Here is a 10,042-nt window from a genome sequence, read left to right on the forward strand (position 1 = left end):
AAAAAAAAAAAAAAAAAAAAAGGAGGTAGATGATGGCCCAGCAGAATGAGAAACAAAGAGATGTTGAAATCCCATTTCTGACTTCTCTTTAGAAACTTTTCATGTTGCAGTGACTCAAAAGTCTTGTGCAAATGTGTTCTGCCATTGAGATGCAATGTGTAATCTGGACCCTCATTTTTAGGTCTTTGCAGAAAGCAGCAAATAGTTCCCATTCTTTTCCTGGGTGTGGGGTTTGAAGGTTGTATTTAAGTTGGAATTTAGGGAGGGTTTTTCCCTTTTCAGCAGAGAAACCCCTTCATACACAAATACACACAAAAAGATATGTCTGCACACAGTCAAACACAAGACACCTGTTATTTACCTAATGAACACAGTCACATTATGTTTACTTATGAAATGAGTATACAAGCAAAATAAGCCTTCTTAGCCATGGTGCTAGTGAAGGTCATGGATGCTGTGATTGGTTTAGAACAAGTCACTTAACCTATTTAATTAAATCTGATTCCATGCAATTCAAGAATGATTTACTGAACCCAACAATCAACAATCTACTCAATGGGAGGAGCATGTGCTCCACAGCAGAAGCATGTCTGTGAGGTAACCACATTGCTTAAATCGGCTTACCTCCTAGGAAACAGCTGAAATTATTAGCAAAATACCTGCTAGCACCTCAAATGAGAATGTCTCAAGAACAAACCACAATCGACATTTTGTTGTTGATGCTCATCAACTTTGGAATTAAATCTAAGAAATGACCTTGTCTTGGAGTGAACAAAAGCAAATGGCACTTTCTTTCAACCTAAATAAGTTGTAATGATCACAGAATGCACACTGACGGCTAAGTGCGATGCATAACTCTAGAATGAGAAACCAAAATTCCTATAAAGGACATTACTGGGGCAAAAGCCGTAATTTGAATATGGACTGTGGATTAGATAACAGGATCTGCTGTGTGTCAAATTTCCTGATTTTGATAACTGTGCTATGATTATATAAGAAAATGATTTTAGATGAAACACAATGAGGTATTTACGGGTAAAGGGACAAGATGCCTGCAATTTACATTCAAATGGTTAAAAAATATGTATGAGCAGAGACAGCACAAATGATAAAGCAACTGGAGCGAAAAGGAAATAACAGGTGAATCTGGATAGAGGCTATAAGGGAATTTTTTTATGCTATTATTGCAACTGCTGCGTAAGTTTGAAATCATATCAAAATAAAAACATTGCCAGGCAAGGTGGCTCAAGCCTGTAATTCCAGCACTCTGGGAGGCCAAGATGAAGGAATTGCTTGAGCCCAGGAATTCAAGACTAGCCCGGGCAACATAGGAAGACCCCTGTCTCTATAAAAATGAAAAAAGAAAAAAAAAAAAAATAGCCAGGCCTTGTGGTGCACACATGTAGTCCCATCTACTTGGAGGGCAAATGTGAGAGGATTGCTTGAGCCTGGGATGTCAAGGTGCAGTGAGCCATGATTGCACCACTGCCCTCCAGCCTGGGTAACAGAATGACAGACATCCTGTCTCAAAAATACATACATGAAAACATACTAAAGAATCCAGGGACTGAGTTAGCATATTTATCCTTTATGTGATAGAAATGGTTTATGCAGAATTGGTTGAATGAATTTTTATCATAATAGTGTTTATTTTAAAAGAATATATACCTTTAGCTACATAACTACATGTAAATGCAACTGAAGTTGGTAGTTTTTCTTTTACTAGAGGCTCTTTGAGACTGTAGTGAACCAATACAATTTTGCAATGAGAAACGAATTGTCATGATAACCGACACTTCTTTGGCCCCTATAGAAGACAATGCATTCTCCATTGTCTTCTGATCCTTCTAAAGGTTTGCAGGTCCCTGACAAGTCTGTGGCCTTGGCATGTAGTTTCATTATTCACCACCCTCAGTGGTCCAAGGTAAACTCCACTTTGTTCCAGACCCATTTGAAAGATGAACTCCAGGAATAAAATTTACCCAAGTGCCCTTTTTGGAACCTGGAAGTGGGAAGAAGAGATATATGAGCTCAACTGGAAGGATGAATTTCTGACAGTATAATTTATTACATATGATTAGCAGATAATTAGGACTTGTGCAAATGGGAGTTGGCAGCTAAACCTAGTATAGATCCACATCATGGTAAAAGTTACATCTTAACCATCAAACTTTTAAAAGGACATCTAGCAACTCAAGCTAGCTGGTTTGTGATTTAAAATGTTTACCTGCTTCACAAAGACCACTGAATGATCACAGGTTATTTTCCAGTTAATTTATGGGTCTACTAATTTTTCTTATTGGTTTATTGATTCATTGCCTGCTTCTTGCCCACCTAGTATCTGTTGATAAATGAATACATGTTAGATTTATCTGCCGAAGATGGAATGTTTTCCACCATGTTAATTTTACTTTAATTAGAATTTTTACTGTGGGACTTAGAATTTTAAAAAATTCAATAGATTTTGAGCTCATGTAAGAAGAAATGTTTGTTTTAGATTTCAGGCACTATGGTTTTGTCACTTTTGATGAACGTGTTTCACATATTTTATTTACATAACTATTTGGAGTGAGAAGGTTTTAAAAGTTTTTTTGTTGAAATGACAGGGTCTCACTTTGTTGGCCAGGGTAGTCATGAATTCCCGACGTCAAGCAATCCTCCCACCTCAGTCTCCCAAAATGCTGGGTTTATAGCTGTGAGCCACCATGCCTGGCAGTGAGGAGGTTTATAGCCCTTCTGAGATATTACCTAGACTGGAAAACATCAGCACCACTGACCTTTTGATGACTATATGTTCCTCTTGCTTAAAGTATGTTTACAACAATGGTAGAATAGCTGTGATTGGAACTCAAGTACCCAGTGACCTGTGTGACCTGGAGCCTACCAAGTCACCTATGAGTGGGTCTATAAAACTGTCTACGACTTACTCCTTGACTATTCTTAACAGTGGAAGAGTTGTGGACTCTTCAAGTTAATCATCTTAAGGCTTGGGAAAGAGGAGAAAGTGAAATCTGTTCTTGTGACTTATTTATAATACTCAACCTGCATCTGTCTAGCATCCTTCCTCTAAGAATCTTAGCGTATTTTCACTTAACTCAAATGGTAAATTCCTGAACTCTGCTGTGAGGCAGTGTGAAGAGATAATCAGGCCTGGCACGGTGGCTCATGCCTGTAATCCTAGCACTTTGGGAGGCTGAGGCAGGAGGATTGCCTGAGCTCAGGAGTTCGAGACCAACCTGGGCAACATGGTGAAACCCCATCTCTACTCCAATACAAAAGAAACTAGCCAGGAGTGGCAGCATGTGCCTGTAGTCAGGAGGCTGAGACAGGAGAGTTGCTTGAACCTGGGAGGCGGAGGTTGCAGTGAGCCGAGATCACACCATTGAACTCCAGCCTGGGTGACAGAGAGACACTGTCTCTAAAAAAAAAAAAATGGCCAGACACGGTGGCTCATGCCTGTAATCCCAGCACTTTGGGAGGCTGAGGTGGACGGATCACGAGGTCAGGAGATCGAGACCATCCTGGCTAACACAGTGAAACCCCATCTCTACTAAAAATACAAAAAGAAATTAGCCGGGCGCAGTGGCAGGCACCTGTTGTCCCAGCTACTCAGGAGGCTGAGGCAGGAGAATGGCGTGAACCCGGGAGGCGGAGCTTGCAGTGAGCTGAGATGGCGCCACTGCACTCCAGCCTGGGTGACAGAGCGAGAGCGAGACTCCGTCTCAAAAAAAAAAAAAAAAAAAAAAAAAGATAGATAATCATCAACCAATAGTGTAGTAATGGTTTTACAGACAGTGACATGAGAAGACACTATTACTCAGCACTAGAACTGTCAAGTCAAACAGTGTCACCAAACAGTGGTGAGAGTAAGGAAACACTGTTAACTTGGCTAAATTTCTTCTGGGGAAGGCAATTCTAATTAAAATCTTGGGCCCAAAAATCTGTCCTTTTTGCCTAAGAGAAAGTCAACAAACCACCTTTTAGCGTGTTACTAAGAGGTGTCTTGGGAAGATTTTGGCATAATTTTTTTTCTTTCTTTTTAATAAAAGATAGAATCCTGCTGTGTTGCCCAGGCTGATCTCAAACTCCTAGCCTCAAGTGATCCTCCCGTGTCAGCCTCTCGAAGTGTTGGGATTACAGGCGTGAGCCACCACAACTGGCCTGGCATAGTTATTTCTGCAGAAATCTGAGAACACCCTGCTATTGAGGGAGGGTGTGTTTAGCCTTACAAAGACTCCCACGGCTGGCAGGGGTTTATTTTTAATCTTAGAAACTTTAAACAAAGGTTGACTTTTGACCATGTGTGCTTCTCATCTGTCCATAGCCAGAGTTAGCAGGTAACCACACATTGCCCTGGAGAACCAGTTTTGTGAGGTCCCTTCAAAGTGCAAGTTCAAGCAAACAAAGCACTGGTCACATGGCATAGAGCCAAGTTAAAGGCTCTATGCCATGTGACCAGTACCGCACCCACCCTTTCAGTATGCCCTCACTCTTCCATGCCAGGTGCCCACCTGCACAACCACATAACTGCCCTGACAGTTCTTCAAACAGCTCTATTCCCCTCAGCAGTCTTTATTTCTCAACGAAAGAAATTGAATTCACCAAAAGACTTCAGTGGTAGGGTTGTAAAATTATCAAATAGGCCAGGCACAGTGGCTCACACCTGTAATCCGAGCATTTTGGGAAGCCGAGGCAGGTGGATCACCTGAGGTGAGGAGTTTGAGAACAGCCTGGCCAACACAGTGAAATCTGTCTCTACTAAAAATACAAAAATTATCTGGGCATGGTGGCACGAGCCTGAAGTCCCAGCTACTCAGGAGGCTGAGGCACGACAATCACTGGAACCCGGGTGGCAGAGGTTGCAGTGAGCCAAGATCGCACCACTGCATTCCAGCCTGGGCTCAATATTAAAAAATAAAAAAATTATCAAATAAAAATACAAGATGTCTCTCAGGCAATATTTGGAATATACTTATTACTCCTCTCCGGCCCCACAAGTTATTTGTTGTTTAACTGAAATTCAAATTTAACTGGGCATTCTGTATTTACCTGGCAACCCTAATAAGAGGGCCCTCTGGTACCACTGCCATCCCTGCAAAAGCCACTACTTGGGTCTAGAATGGGAAGAGGGATCACTGTTCCTCAGAAGGGTAGAGTGGGCACAGAAAAGGCAAGAGGTTGTAGTGAAAAAGACACTGTGTATGTAATTAGTCCAGACTGGAGTTTCTGTCCCCAAACTTAAAAACTGCATGAGCATGGGTGCCTAGCTCGGGCCACCTATAAGCAAGGCAAGCAATGTCCTTCACAAGCAACTCTGCTGGCCTCCCACACAGCCTCCTTATGAGCTTCCATTCCTTATTTCTTCATGGGCAAACCGCTGCACATCCCTCAACATGCTGCTGATGCCACCACAGCAGCAAGGTCTTAGACTCCTTTAGGCTCCTACTACTTCAGAAGGGCTCTGCCCTATTGGCACATCTGTCTCCACCACTAGACTTAGAGTTTCAGAAAGACGAGAGGGGTGAGCAGAGGCAAGAACTGGCTAGGCAGATGGGTTGTGGGAAGGAGAGGGCCTAGAACTGCAGGAGATTCCAAGGCAAGAGTGAGTATGATGCTAAGTTGGTGGACAGGTCAGCAGTGACCAACTCTGGCCTGACACTGCACCAGGGAGAAAAAGCAGGCTGTGGCATTAAGAAAACCAAAAGGTAACATCCAGTGTCGGTGCTGCTGGGAAGAAATGGACATTCAACTGTAAACCATTCTAAGGCTATCAAAAAGCTTCGACTTCTCAGACTGGGTGTGGTGGCTCATGCCTGTAATCCCGCCACTTCAGGAGGCTGAGGCCGAATCACTTGAGCTCAGGTGTTCAAGACCAGCCTGGCCAACATGGTGAAATCCTGTTCCTACAAAAAATACAAAAATTAGCCAAGCATGATGGTGTGTGCCTGTAATCCCAGCTACTCAAGAGGCTGAGGTGAGAGGATCCCCTGAGCCCAGGAGGTTGAGGCTGCAGTGAGCTGTGATTATACCACTGTACTCCAGCTTGGATGACAGAACTAGACCCTGTGTCAAAAAAAAAAAAAAAAAAAAAAACCAAAACAAAAAACACTTAGATTTCTGCATATACCCTTGGGCTCTACCATCCAACTTCAAGGAATTTATCTTTAGGAAATAACTGTTCTTTTGTGTACAAAGATTTGGTTATAGCTATGCTTAAAAAAAAAAAAAATCTCAGTAAGAAAACAGAATTTAAATGACCACAAATAGGAACCTGATTAGTAATTCTGGTACTGTTATAGAACTGCAATATGTGGCCATTAAATATGATCCTAAAGAAGATTTATCACTGTAGAAAAGCAGTCACGATGTACTAGATGAAGAAGCAGATTATGAAATAGTGTGGACAATAGGATTTCCCACCTGTATTGTTCCATTCTCAAATTGCTATAAAGAAATGGAGTTGGGATTTGGACCAGGCCAGAGTAGGGGCTGCCCTCAAAACTGCCAGAGTAAGAGGGATCCTGGGGGTAAAAGGGACCCAAAGATACTATCTTTGTTGATTCAAAATTTTAAAGCAGTGCATAGGCCAGCACATTAACAAAAGAATATTTTCTTTTCTTTTCTTTTTTTTTTTGGAGACAGGGTCTCACTCTGTCACCCAGTCTGGAGGGTATTGGCAAGATCTTAGCTCACTGCAGCCTCGACCTCCTGGGCTCAAGCGATCCTCCCACCTCAGCCCTCTGAGTAGCTGGGAGTATAGACACAAGCCATCACGCCTGCCTAATTTTTGTATTTATTTATTTATTATTTTTTTGAGATGGAGTTTCACTCTTGTTGCCCAGGCTGGAGTGCAAAGGCACGATCTCGGCTCACCACAACCTTTGCCTCCCAGGTTCAAGTGATTCTCCTGCCTCAGCCTCCCAAGTAGCTGGGATTACAGGCATGCAGCACCACGCCGGGCTAATTTTTTATTTTTAGTAGAGACGGGGTTTCTCCATGTTAGTCAGGCTGGTCTCGAACTCCCAATCTCAGGTGATCTGCCCACCTCAGCCTCCCACAGTGCTGGGATTACAGGTATGAGCCATGGTGCCTGGCACAATTTTTGTATTTTTAGTAGAGACGGGGTTTCACCATGGTAGTCAGGCTGGTCTCAAACTCCTGACCTCATGATCTGCCCTCCTCGGCCTCCCAAAATGCTAGGATTACAGGCATGAGCCACCACACCTGACCAGGAATATTTTTCATCCATCTCTATATCACCTGTGGGCAAAAACTGAGAAGAGAATAACCCTTTTATCCCATAGATGCTACACAGTCTAAAAATTATTACATAAAATCTTTATCAAACTGGAAATGAGGAAAACAACAGTTTTGCAATCTAGGACAAAGTTGATGAAATTCATAGAGCATTTCAGTGTCCTTCATGAGCCTTAAAAGGATACCCCAAAGCTTAAAATAAAGATACATTTGATCAGGAAGACTTTCTTATTTTCCTTTTCAGGATGTCCAGAGCAAACCACATTCAAATATCCTGTGTATGATCGTGTCCTGAAAAACTCGCCGGCAACACACAGTGGCTCCAAATGTTGGCACAGGTACACAGTTTAGCAAATGCGTATCTGCTACATGCCCCTTTCAAGGAGGGAGGACCTTATGGGTTTGAATAAGAACTGCCACGTCTCACAAATTTTGTCAGAAGCAAAATCTGATGCGTAAGACAATTAACAGTGAGGCCTTACTATATTCATGTATACAGTACTTTTTAACGGGGCTTCAAAAAACAGCTCTACCACAGAATGGGACAGTCTAACCCAATCTTGGGCTGGTATTTTATAGGCCAGACCTGCTGTAACTTTTGGTAAGCCTCTGTTCTGGTTATACCAAGGCTCAACTTTCACTGATAACTATTTACTCCAGTTCCAGGTCGTGGTGACCTGTGAAAAATCTTTGGCCAATTATGTGTGGAATCACCATTAAGCTTTAGTCCTGCCATATAGTATTCTAATGCTTCTGCTTTATACAAAAAGTAAAATACAACAAAAGGTGTATTATCAATTTTGTTCTTTAAAATCTTGAGCCCTGGAGCTAATGTATGTGGACTCTGGTCCTTGCCAGTTCACTCTGCTTTTATGGGCCAACCTTGCCCATGTCAGGCAGTAGTGAGGACTTCAGGGAGAACTTCCAAAGTAAATAGTTTTGTCTTAGGAGAATTTTGGGGGTTAGGAAGAAATTTTTGAAAGTATTTTTGGCTACTTGGCTTGTGCTTCCTGCTTCCAGGTGATCCCCCATCGCAACCTTCCAACCACCCTAATACCCCCCATATTCCATTCCATATGGTGAAGCAAAAGCCCTCAACAGCACTTCTAATCTGATTTCTGAATACCCACTAGCTAGGCGTTATCTCCATTCTTTCTAATGGAGGAATAAACAGGATCAGGGAAGTATATGACTACACCAAAGTCACACAAAGCCAGGACGAGAACCCACGTCTTCTGTTTCCTGGTTCACGTTCTTTTCACTGGGACCGCTTACTATATTTTAAAATTTTAGGGTAAAAAAGAACCTTGGGATAATCATTTAGTCCAATCTCTTCTTTTAAAGACCCTCAGGTGCAAAAAAGAAACTGACCTGTATAGAGTCAAACATGTAGTCACAAGGCCATCATCTGAGGTTTCCCAGTGGCCAGCAAATAATATTCTCTTGGCAAAATAAAAATGAAAAGAAAACAAGTTACAAAATCACCAACAGTTAGGGCCTAACAGAGTTCAAAAGTTCATGTATGGCAAGAGTTAAATGAGAACTTCCAGGCTCAAGGAATGCTTCTAGAAGAGAATCAGATCAGAGGCTGCATGCTGGCAGCTGGAATTTGGCCTGGAGACATGGTTGCCTTGGTCTGCAAGCAGTGTCTATACATGTGAAGTCAGCCAATGCTAGAAAAAAAATCGAGATATTTAACATAAAAAAAAAAAAAAAATCCAGGTTGGGCATAGTGGCTCACCCTTGTAATCCCAGCACTTTGGGAGGCCGAGATGGGAGGATCGCTTGAGCTCAGGAGTTCAAGACCAGCCTGGGCAACATAATGAGATGCCATCTCTGAAAGGAAAAAAAAAAAAATCCAGATTTCTGGCTTTTCTTGAAAAAATCTAAAGGTCTGATATGCCTGCACCCATATCCCCACCCTCACCAATCAGCCAGAGCTGAGTAAAGGCTGCCTCTTGGGAGATGGCACCTGTTCTCTGGCTCTCCACTGTCTCCACTGCTCCTCCAGGTCTCCCTGACCCGAGGCCATGCATGCGTCAAATGCTTCTCTCCTCTGCATTACGTGGCCCTGCTCCCATTTAGAAAGTTTGTCTCCACTGAACTAGATGAGGCCAAGGGCTTTTAAACTTTCAACTGTTTTGTCTAACCTTACTTGGTTTTATGTAATTTTTTATTATTTTAAGGAACACAGATATTGTCACAATGCAACCACAGAGAAGACTTGTCTGGCTAAGGCTTTCAAATTCAATAATTATTTGGAGATATGCTACTAGAAACTTTCAGAGAGGACAAAGAAAGGGTATCATCACAGTGTAAGAAGGCTGGAGTGGATTAGCATTGCTTACAGTTGAGGAGAGAAATACTTGTCTGAGAGCAAAATGCACAGTTGCATGGTAAAGGAGACTATGTTGTTCACATGAATGTGTCAACCTTCACTTCTCCCCCTAACCCACACACTGAAGGGGTGAGTTTAAGTCTGGGCACAGGATGTCAAAAGTTCTCAGGCATGGAACAAGCCATAGAATGGATTAAAAAATGCCCCAAGTGGAAGAAAGCCATACACAATTAGACATTCCATTTTTTTTTTTTTTTGAGATGGAGTCTTACTCTGTCACTCAGGCTGGAGTGCAGTGGCACAATCTCAGCTCACTGCAACCTCCACCTCCCGGGTTCAAGCGATTCTCCTGCCTCAGCCTCTGAGTAGCCGGGATTACAGGTGCCCACCACCACGCTCAGCTAATTTTATTTTATTTTTTATTTTATTTTTTTGAGGCGGAGTCTC

At 42.4% G+C, this 10,042-nt stretch overlaps 1 protein-coding gene and 1 long non-coding RNA gene across 2 annotated transcripts in view; one reads left to right on the forward strand and one right to left on the reverse strand.

The window, feature by feature from the left end:
• Positions 1 to 10,042, reverse strand: part of SIAH2 (siah E3 ubiquitin protein ligase 2) — a 24,433-nt gene that overhangs the window by 7,103 nt on the left and 7,288 nt on the right.
• The window catches only part of LOC108517151 (uncharacterized), a 9,481-nt gene continuing 6,849 nt past the window's right edge, over positions 7,411 to 10,042 (forward strand). The window contains exon 1 of the long non-coding RNA XR_001882017.1: positions 7,411 to 7,595. This is a non-coding gene — a long non-coding RNA (uncharacterized LOC108517151). The remainder of the gene's footprint in view (positions 7,596 to 10,042) is intronic.

The sequence above is a fragment of the Rhinopithecus bieti genome, unplaced genomic scaffold, assembly GCF_001698545.2.
Source record: "Rhinopithecus bieti isolate Rb0 unplaced genomic scaffold, ASM169854v2 scaffold_36840, whole genome shotgun sequence".
In the NCBI taxonomy this organism is placed as follows: domain Eukaryota; kingdom Metazoa; phylum Chordata; class Mammalia; order Primates; family Cercopithecidae; genus Rhinopithecus; species Rhinopithecus bieti.